A 10,866-nucleotide genomic window follows, 5' to 3' on the forward strand; every position below is an offset into this window, starting at 1 on the left:
AAATACACAAAGTCACTTTAAGTTATACTGCATCATAGATCAAATAAAATTAATTAAAATCTATAAAATGTTTCATCCAACAGCTGTAGTATTCATATTCTTCTAAGTAGCTCATGAACAATCTCTAATAAATTGAATCACATTTTGTGCCATTAAACAAGACAGCGTGTCACCAGTTTATAACGGAGACCTGCAGTAGAGTTTGAGCCCCTCTCGTGCACTAGGCACTCGTGTCCTGCTTTTCAGCGCCTACAGTGAAGATGTCCCACCCATCCCCAGCAGCCAAGCCCTCCAATTCCAAGAACCCGCGAGTCTTCTTTGACGTGGACATAGGCGGGGAGCGAGTTGGACAAATTGTTTTAGAATTGTTTGCAGATATTATTCCTAAAACTGCAGAAAATTTTTGTGCATGGCTTACAGGAGAAAAGGGCACTGGATCGACAGCTGGGAAACCTCTGCATTTTAAAGGATGCCCTTTCCGCTGAATTATTAAGAAATTTATGATTCAGGGTGGAGACTTCTCAAATCCGAATGGGACAGGTGGAGAAAGTATTTATAGTGAAAATTTTGAAGACGAGAACTTTCATTGTAAGCATGACCCGGAGGGTTTGCTGAGCATGGCAAATGCATGCCCCAATACAAATGGTTCTCATTTCTTTATCACAACAGTTCCAACTCCTCATTTGGATGGGAAACATGTGGTATTTGATCAAGTAATAAAAGACCTCGGTGTGGCAAGGATGCTTGAAAATGTAGAAGCGAATGGTGAAGAACCTGCCAAACTGTGTGTTATTGCAGGATGTGGAGAATTGAAGGAAGGGGTTGACTGGGGAATATTCCCCAAAGGTGGCTCTGGTGATAGTCATCCAGATTTCCCTGAGGATGCAGACATAGACTTAAAGGGTGTAGCTAAAATTTTATTAATATCTGAACACTTAAAAAGCATTGGAAATTCTTTTTTCAAGTCTCAGAACTTGGAGATGGCTATTAAAAAATATCGAAGGTTCTAAGGTACGTGGATAGTTCAAAGGCTGTTATTGAGAAAGCAGATCTATCCAGACTGCAACCCATAGCCTTAAGTTGTGTGCTGAATATTGGTGCTTGTAAATTGTAGATGTCAAATTGGCAGGGGGCAATTGACAGTTGCTTGGAGGCTCTTGAAATGGACCCTTCAAACACTAAAGCACTATACCAAAGAGCGCAAGGATGGCAAGGATTGAAAGAATATGATCAAGCATTGGCTGGTCTTAAGAAGGCGCTGGAGATAGCCCAGGAGATAAAGCTATCCAGGCAGAATTGCTTAAAGTCAAACAAATGATAAAGGCACAAAAAGATAAAGAGAAGGCAGTGTATGCAAAAATGTTTGCTTAATAAGTAGATTTAAGTTTCCTTAACTATTACACATTAATTATATAAAGGACAATGCATATTACTGTCTACATAATCCCTGATGTGTTTCCCTTGATCTTTGTCATTGTTTACATAGCAGTGCTGACATCGAATCCTTCTTAATTAACTTACGAATTACAGTGAAATAAAACAAGACAGTATACATTCAAAAATTAAAATATTATTGCATATTGTCATAGCATAGTGGAAACCCACAGATGCTCCCCAACATATATAAACACCTGAAAATCTAACAATTTACCTTTATAGGATCAGTAAGTCACTGAATAAAATCAAGCGGGGAATTGAAAATATTCTAGACTGAAAGGAAAATGAAAAAAAAAAACCTGCATATTAGGATCCATAAAATAAACCAAAGATAATTGTATGAGCTAAATGTATACCCTACATTAAAAAAAAACAGAGATCCACACCAATAGATAAATGGTGCACTTCATATTGTCCATGAGAACAAAAACAAGCTACTCCAAAAATCTCTGGAAGAAACAATATGTATCAGTGAATTCAAAGGAAGCCAAAAGAGCAAAGGGTCAGTGAGACAGCATTCATTCTATGAAAAATATCTATGACTAACAAAACCTTTCATTAACAACCAAAAGAAAAAAGATCCAAACCATTTTTGTAATTAATAAACTCCATTATTTCCTATTTTAGTGTGGTATCATTACACTTATTGTTTTATTATAGTAAATCATGTGCAACAATGTCTATAGCAGTATTAGTGATGTCAATATCTGAAGGGAAATGGCATGAGGTGAATGCTCCTAGCTAGCTAACTGCTAGGCAGCGGAGGATTCTTGTCAATCTTAGCATACTGAGTTAACGAGGAGGAATAATTTCTCAAGCAGAGGATCCTGGTGTTCTGCCAAGTAAGCTGCAGACCTGAGGAAGTGGCCTTCAGGATCCTTTTCTCAAGAGAAAGTAACTTTGTTTTTAATTATAAGAAGCAACATATCTAAGTTGGATTGCAGACGGATTTAGTAGTCTGCAAGGAGGATTCTGTCACTTTCAACCAAGATAGGCTATTGTTAAGAAAAGAGCACCTGGTTGGAACTAGAAACTGTGGAAAACCTTTATTCTGCTTTGCCTTTTTAAAAAAGCCAAAACTTTGAATAAAGTGTGCATTGGCTGGCTGGCTTGTATACCTACTGTGTCCTAGTTATTGTGGCTTAGAAGGTGACAAGTAAAGACTTAAAACAACTGCACTTTCCGTCATCTGGTGACTGTACAAGCAAATGGAGTATATATGAACAAAGCCTAAAAGTGATTCACAACAAAATCAGTTATAAAAATGCAACAGTCTTCAAAACTGTAGAATAAGTGGAGGAACCCAGACAGAAATGGTTATGCATTTTGTGAATCCATTTATATAAAAAGCATGGAATATCCAAATACAGACTTAAAATAGATTAGAGGTTGACATCGTCTAGTAGTAAAGATGAGTAACTGATAATAGGTAAAGGATTTTCTTTTTTTATTGGATTATTTTATTGATTTACATTTCAAATGTTAACCCCTTTCCAGGTTTCCTGTCCATAAACCTCTTATGCCATCTTCCTTCCCTCTTCTATGGGAGTGTTCTCCTCCCCATTCACCCACCCCTTTCAAACTTCATGCCCTAACATTCACCTACACTGGGGGAATCCAGCCTTGGCAGGATCAAGGGCTTCTCCTCCCATTGATGACCAACAAGACCATCCTCAGTTACAGCAGCTGGAGCCACAGGTCTGTCCCTGTGTACTCTTTGAATGGTGGTTTAGTCCTTGGAAGCTCTGGTTGGTTGGCATTGTTGTTCTTATGGGGTTGCAAGCCCCTTCGGCTCCTTCAATCCTTTCTCTAACTCGTCAACTGGGGAACCTGTTCTCAGTTCACTGGTTGGCTGTGAGCATTCACCTCTGTATTCCTCATGCTCTTAGCAGAGCCTCTCAGGAGACAGCTATATGAGGCTCCTGTCAGTGTGCACTTCTTGGCATCAGTAATATTGTCTGGGTTTGGTGGCTGCATGTATATGGGCTGTATCCCCAGGTGGGACAGGCTCTGAATGGCCATTCCTTCAGTCTCTGCTCCAAACCTTGTCCCCATATCCCCTTCTATGAATATTTTTGTTCCCCCTTCTAAGAAGTACTGAAGCATATGCACTTTGGTCATCCTTCTTCTTGAGGCTCATGTGGTCTGTGGACTGTATCTTGGGTAATCAGAGCTTTTGGGCTAATATCCACTTATCAGTGAATACATACCATGTATGCTATTTTGTGATTGGATTATCCCACTCAGCATGATATTTTCTAGTTGAATCAATTTGCTTATGAATTTCATGAAGTCATTGGGGTTTTTTCTAATTTTTTATTGGATATATTGTTTTATTTACATTTCAAATGCTATTTCCTTTCCCAGTTTCCTGTACATAAGCCGCCTATTCCCTACCCATCCCCATAAGCACGTTCTCCCCCATCAATACCTCTGAAGTCATTGTTTTTAATAGCTGAGCAGTACTACATAATGTAAATGTACCACATTTTCTGTATCAATTCCTCTGTTGTAGGGTACCTGGGTTCTTTCCAGCTTCTGGCTATTATAAATAAGGCTTCTATGAACAAAGTGGAGCATGTGTTCTTGTTATATGTTAGAGCATCTTTGGGGTTTATACCCAGGAGTGGTATAGGTGGATCCTCAGGTAGCACTATGTCCAATTTTCTGACGAACCTCCAGACTGTTTTCCAGAGTAGTTGTACAAACTTGCAATCTCACTAACAATGGAGGAATGTTCCTCTTTCTCCACATCCTCACCAGTATCTGTTGTCAACTGAGTTTTGATCTTAGTCATTCTGACTGGTGTGAGTGTTGTTTTGATTTTCATTTCCCTGATGACTAAGGGTGTTGAACATTTCTTTAAGTTCTTCTCAGCCATTCAATATTCCTCAGCTAAGAATTCTTTGTTTAGCTCTGTACCCCATTTTTAATAGGGTTATTTGGCTCTCTGGAGTCTAGCTTCTTGAGTTCTTTGTATATTTTGGATATTAGTCTGCTATCTGATCTAGGATTGGCAAATTACATTTAAGAGAATATGTGGCAGCTGGAACACTAAGCTGCCACAGTACTGAGATGTATATTTCTGGCATTGGGGCAGCCTGCCCTGGGAACTTGATGGGTAGAGAGATTGTTGCCAGGCTCAGAGAGAGGCCATCAGCACTGTGATATGGGATGGAGCAAAGTGGGTGAGAGGCTTTGCTGACTGAGATTAAGATATCTTGGGGCACTGTGGTGCCGGACCTAGTGGGTGCAAAAGAAAGTCATGTTTTGTAATTTTACAGCAACACACATCATTTCCTTGTGTTGGACTTTTTCTTCTATTATACTCTATAGTGCAAGAATAATGTAAAGTTGTTTTTTTTAATTTTGGTTTGTCATGAAATATCTTGGCTTATCCATATATGGTGATTGAGCATTTTGCTGGATACAGTAGCCTGTGCTGGCATTTATGTTCTCTTAGGGTCAGTATGGCTTTCATAGTCTCTGGTGAGAAGTCTGGTGGAATTCTGATAGGTCTGCCTTTACATGTTACTTGACCTTTTTCCCTTACTGCTTTTAATATTCTTTCTTTGTTTTGCGCATTTGATGTTCTGACTATTATGTGACAGGAGGAATTTCTCTTCTGGTTCAATCTGGAATTCTGTAGGCTTCTTGTATGTTTATGGGTATCTCTTTCTTTAGTTTAGGGAAGTTTTCTTCTATTATTTTGTTGAAGCTATTTACTGGCCCTGTAAGCTGGGAGTCTTCACTCTCTTCTATACCTATTATCCTTAGGTTTGATCTTCTCATTGTGTTCTAAATTTCCTGGATGACGTGGAATTTTTCATTTTGAATTTTGCATTTTTCTTGTCTGCTGTTTCAATGTTTTCTGTGGTATTTTCTGCATCTGAGATTCTCTCTTCTATCTCTTTTATTCTCTTGGTGATGCTTGCATCTGTGACTACTGATCTCATTCCTAGGATTCCCACCTCCAGGGTTTTCTCCCCTTGTATTTTCTTATATGTTTCTATTTCCATTTTTAGATCACAGACAGTTTTGTTCAATTCCTTCAATTGTTTGATAGTGTTTTCCTGTATTTCTTTAAGAGATTTATTTGTTTCCTCTTTAAGAGCTTCTACTTGTTTACCTGTGTTCTCCTGTGTTTCTTTAAGGGAGCTACTAATGTCCTTCTCAAAGTTCTCTATCATCATCATTAGATGTGATTTTAGGTCTGAATCTTATTTTTCAGGTGTGTTGAGGTATCCAAGGATTGGTGTGGTGGGGGGGGGGCTGTGTACTCATGACGTCAATTAGCATTGGTTTCTGTTGCTTATGTTCTTGCTTATACCTCTAGCCATCTGGTTATCCTTAGTGCTAACTGCCCTTGCTGCCTCTGACTGGACCCTGTCACTTCTGTGAGGCTGGTTGTGCCAGAACTCCTGGGTTTCCAGTTGTCTCTGTGATCCTGTGATTCTGGGATCTTGTAATCCTGTTTTTCAGAGCTCCTGGGATTCAAGCTTTCTTTGGATGTTGAAGAGGTGCATTGGGAGCCAGAGCTCTGGTTCTGCTCCAGGCACAGGCACAAACTGGAAGGAACTCATACTTCTGGCTAGAAGGGAGTTGCTGCTCCCATGGTTACTGGGAGGGTCCCGGCTATGCTAAGCATTGGGGCAGATATTGTGGTCTCAACTGTGGTCTTGGGTTTGTGATTACTACAGTGATCCTGGCTGTGTCAGAGCTCCTAGGATTTGAGCTTCCTCTGGGTGTTGTAAAAGTGGGTGGGAAGCCAAAGCCCTGAGTAGGCTCCAGGCACAGGTGCAAAGTGTAAGGAACACATGCCTCTGACTGGGCTGAACCTAATAGAAGAGAAATTGGGAAAGAACTTTGAACCCATTGGCACAGGGGAAAATTTCCTGAACCAATGCCTCAGGCTTTAAGATCAACATTTGACAAATGAGACCTCATAACATTGAAAAGTTTCTTTAAGGCAAAGGGCACTGTCAATAGGAATACACAGCAACCCACAGATTCAGAAAAGATCTTTACTAATCCTACATTCGACAGAGGTCTAATAACCAAAACACAAAGAACTCAAGATGTTAGATTCCAGAAAAACCAAATAAAACCTTATTAAAAAGTGGGGTACGGAACTCAACAGAGAATTCTCAACTGAGGAATATTAAATGGTTGGGAGGCATTTAAAGAAATGTTCACCAACCTTATTCATCAGGGAAATGCAAATCAAAATGAGCCCGAGATTCTACCTCACACCAGTCAGAATGGCTAAGCTCAAAAACTCAGGTGACAGCAGATGCTGGTGAAGATGTGGAGAAAGAGAAACACTCCTCCATTGCTGGTGGGATTGTAAGCTGGTATAACTATGCTGGAAATCAGTCTGGTGGTTCCTCAGAAAATTGGACATTGAACTACCTGAGGGCCCAGCTATATCACTCCTGGGCATATGCCCAAAGGATGTTCCAACATACAACAAGATCACTATGTTCATAGCAGCCTTATTTGTAGTAGCCAGAAACTGGAAAGAACCCAGATGCCCTTCAACAGAGGAATGGATACAGAAAATGTGGTACATTTACACAATGGAGTACTACTCAGCTATTAAAAACAATGACTTCATGAAATTCGCAGGGAAATAGATGGAAATTGAAAATATCATCCTAGGGCTGCAGAGATGGCTCAGATGTTAAGAGCACTAGCTGCTCTTCCAGAAGTCCTGAGTTCAATTCCCAGCAACTACATGGTGGCTCACAACCATCTGTAATGGGATCTGATGCCCTCTTCTGGTGTGTCTAAAAACAGCTACAGTATACTCACATAAATTAAATAAATAAATCTTAAAAATAAGAAAATATCATCCTGAGTGAGGTAACCCAGTCATGAAAGAACACCCATGGTATGTACTCACTGATAAGTGAATATTACTGATAAGAGAATATTAGCAAAAGAAATGTAAGGAAAAATAGAGAAAAGAAATTACAACCATAAAAAAACCCCTCAGAATATCCATGATACAACACACAGACCATATGAAACACAAGAAGGAAGACTACATCAAAGTGTAGATGCTATAGTCCTCCTCTGTAGGGGAAAGAAAATAATCTCAGTAAATAAAGGGAGAGAGGATCTGGGAGGGATAGAGGAGGGAGAGGAAAAAGGGGAGCTGGATCAAATATGGGAGTAGATAGGGTAGAAGTACAGAGGGTCAGGAATGTTAAGGGAGGTGTGTAGCAGTGTGGGACGGGGAACTGGAAGTAGCCAATAGAAAGTTCCAGATGCCAGAGACCTATGCAGTTCCCAGGACCCAACAGGGAGGATATTATCCAAAATATCAAAAGAAAAGTTGATAGAACCTGTAGAGACCATATCCAGTGGATGGGCACTGCCTCTTTTTGAGAGATGGGGCCATCTACCCGCCTCAAAAGTATTAACCCAGAATTCCTATTGTCAAAAGGAAATGCATGAACAAACAGTGGAGCAGAGCTAAAGGAAAGGCCATCCAGAAAGTGCCCCACCCGGGGATTCATCCCATTTACACACACCAAACCCAGACACTATCTCTGATGCCAAGTAGCACTTGATGACAGGAGTCTGGTATAGTGGTACACACACACACAGATACACACACAATCACACACAAACACACACACACAAATACACACACACACACACAAACACACACACACAAGTACCTTATGACTCAGCAAATTCACTACTGGGCAATTATTCAAGATACATGAAAACGTATGTTCACATAAAAATCTGTACCAAAGTATTTATAGGAGGTCCCTTCACAATTGTCAAAACTGGAAAAGACCCAAATGTTCCTCAAATGATGAATAATAAACATTTTAAAATCAATACCTTGGAAGACACATGAACAATAAAATTGAACTCACCCTGATATAGTATATATCTTAAATGGATTTTTCAAAGAATTACAGTGAGAAAATAATATCAGTCAAGTTTATCCACTGTATGAGTTAAAGTTAAACAGCATCTTCTTTAAAAGATGGTCCAGTAAAAGTGTAGAAAGAAAGTAGGGGATGGAGAAATGATTGTAGCTCTAAAAAGAAACCAAGGGATCCTGGACTTATTAGTATCAATGGTACTCATACTAATATCCTGGTTATGATATTGTGCTATAAATATACAAGATGTTACTAGTGGGTAAACTGGAAAAAGAATACATAGGATATCTCTGTGTTACTTTTTCAAATGCATGAAAATCTGTTACCTCAAAATAAAATAAAATTTTTATGAGTTTTACAAAATACTTTTCCAGTCAACCTGTGTGAACACTTTTTGCACATGAAATCAAACAAATATAAATAAAACATTATATTCAGGGATATATCTGGAAATTTAAATAATGGCTAGGCATTTGAATGTATTGGTCAATTGTTATAAATCTTTATGTTTGTTAGGTTTAATAGGTAGGATTTTTGTCTTTAGAATCTGTCTATATATCTGAGAATGAAAAGATTGTTCATCAGTTAAGAACAGATAATATTGTTCTAGAGAAATTGAGTTCAGTTCCTACTATCTATCACTCCACCTGCCTGATCTCTCATTCTCTTTTTGCAGTCAACCTCTTCTTTCCTCCAAGGGTACATATAGTCAGGTACAGGTACCCATCCTCCATATACATGTTATTGAAAAAAATTAAACAATTTAGATCCAAAGGGACAAGTCGTCTCTCCATAAAAACACAGATAAGTGATCATTTGTTGAGTATAAGTGGGAAGAACAGAGAAACAGTGAAGGACTATCAACTGATAGCTCATGCCATGAAAAAAATTATATATATATATATATATATATATATATATACTCATTATCTTTTGTAGTTTAATACTTCATATAAAGAGACAAAATTTTCAGAAGGGAAAACACATAACTTCTAAAATGAAGAAGTCTTTAAAAGTAGACATTAATTTGGCTTAGTTTTCTGGATAATCAGTACTGCCTTACACAAAATCAAGCACATATGAAAAAAACAGCAGTTTGAAAAATAATATTGCTCATCAAGAGCAATTTCATCTCTGTTTCCTATTAATATCATGGCAATTATAAGTTTACATAATTTGTTTTTCTAACCTCACAAATCTTCCTTCTTACCAAATATCTAATTTGCAAAATTCAAGCCAGCTCCTTGAATACAGATCAATAAAAAACAGATGTTTTAATGATGAACTTTATAATACTTGCATATTAAATTTATAACACTGTGAATAAGCAAATACATGGATTAAAAGTGAATGGGGAGGGGAGAGCTTAAGAAGTCAATATGATAGATGTATATGATGCACATGTGAAAGACATGACGACCTGTTTTTCTCTATGCTTGTATGCTCTGATAAGAAATATTTTATCATTTAAATAAGTTGTGCTGAAACTTTTCCTGAAAGGCTATAGTGGCAACACAATCTCCATGTTTCCAGAGATATGTAGGGAAACAGAGGCAAGGTACTCTTTTTTTTTTTTTTTTTTTTTTTTTTTATTAACTTGAGTATTTCTTATATACATTTCGAGTGTTATTCCCTTTCCCGGTTTCCGGGCAAACATCCCCCTCCCCCCTCCCCTTCCTTATGGGTGTTCCCCTCCCAACCCTCCCACCATTGCCGCCCTCCCCCCATAGACTAGTTCACTGGGGGTTCAGTCTTAGCAGGACCCAGGGCTTCCCCTTCCACTGGTGCTCTTACTAGGATATTCATTGCTACCTATGGGGTCAGAGTCCAGGGTCAGTCCATGTATAGTCTTTGGGTAGTGGCTTAGTCCCTGGAAGCTCTGGTTGCTTGGCATTGTTGTACTTTTGGGGTCTCGAGCCCCTTCAAGCTCTTCCAGTTCTTTCTCTGATTCCTTCAATAGGGGACCTATTCTCAGTTCAGTGGTTTGCTGCTGGCATTCGCCTCTGTATTTGCTGTATTCTGGCTGTGTCTCTCAGGAGCGATCTACATCCGGCTCCTGTCGGTCTGCACTTCTTTGCTTCATCCATCTAGTCCAATTGGGTGGCTGTATATGTATGGGCCAAATGTGGGACAGGCTCTGAATGGGTGTTCCTTCAGTCTCTGTTTTAATCTTTGCCTCTCCCTTCCCTGCCAAGGGTATTCTTTTTCCTCATTTAAAGAAGGAGTGAAGCATTCACATTTTGATCATCCGTCTTGAGTTTCGTTTGTTCTAGGGATCTAGGGTAATTCAAGCATTTGGGCTAATAGCCACTTATCAATGAGTGCATACCATGTATGTCTTTCTGTGATTGGGTTAGTTCACTCAGGATGATATTTTCCAGTTCCAACCATTTGCCTACGAATTTCATAAACTCGTTGTTTTTGATAGCTGAGTAGTATTCCATTGTGTAGATGTACCACATTTTCTGTATCCATTCCTCTGTTGAAGGGCATCTGGGTTCTTTCCATTTTCTGGCTATTA

General features: G+C 39.0%; 1 pseudogene; it reads left to right on the forward strand.

The window, feature by feature from the left end:
* The first annotated feature begins 229 nt into the window (after positions 1 to 229).
* Positions 230 to 1,371, forward strand: Ppid-ps20 (peptidylprolyl isomerase D, pseudogene 20; annotated as a pseudogene).
* The last annotated feature ends 9,495 nt before the right edge of the window (positions 1,372 to 10,866 follow it).

The sequence above is a fragment of the Rattus norvegicus genome, chromosome X, assembly GCF_021556685.1.
Source record: "Rattus norvegicus strain SHRSP/BbbUtx chromosome X, alternate assembly SHRSP_T2T, whole genome shotgun sequence".
NCBI classification, from domain to species: domain Eukaryota; kingdom Metazoa; phylum Chordata; class Mammalia; order Rodentia; family Muridae; genus Rattus; species Rattus norvegicus.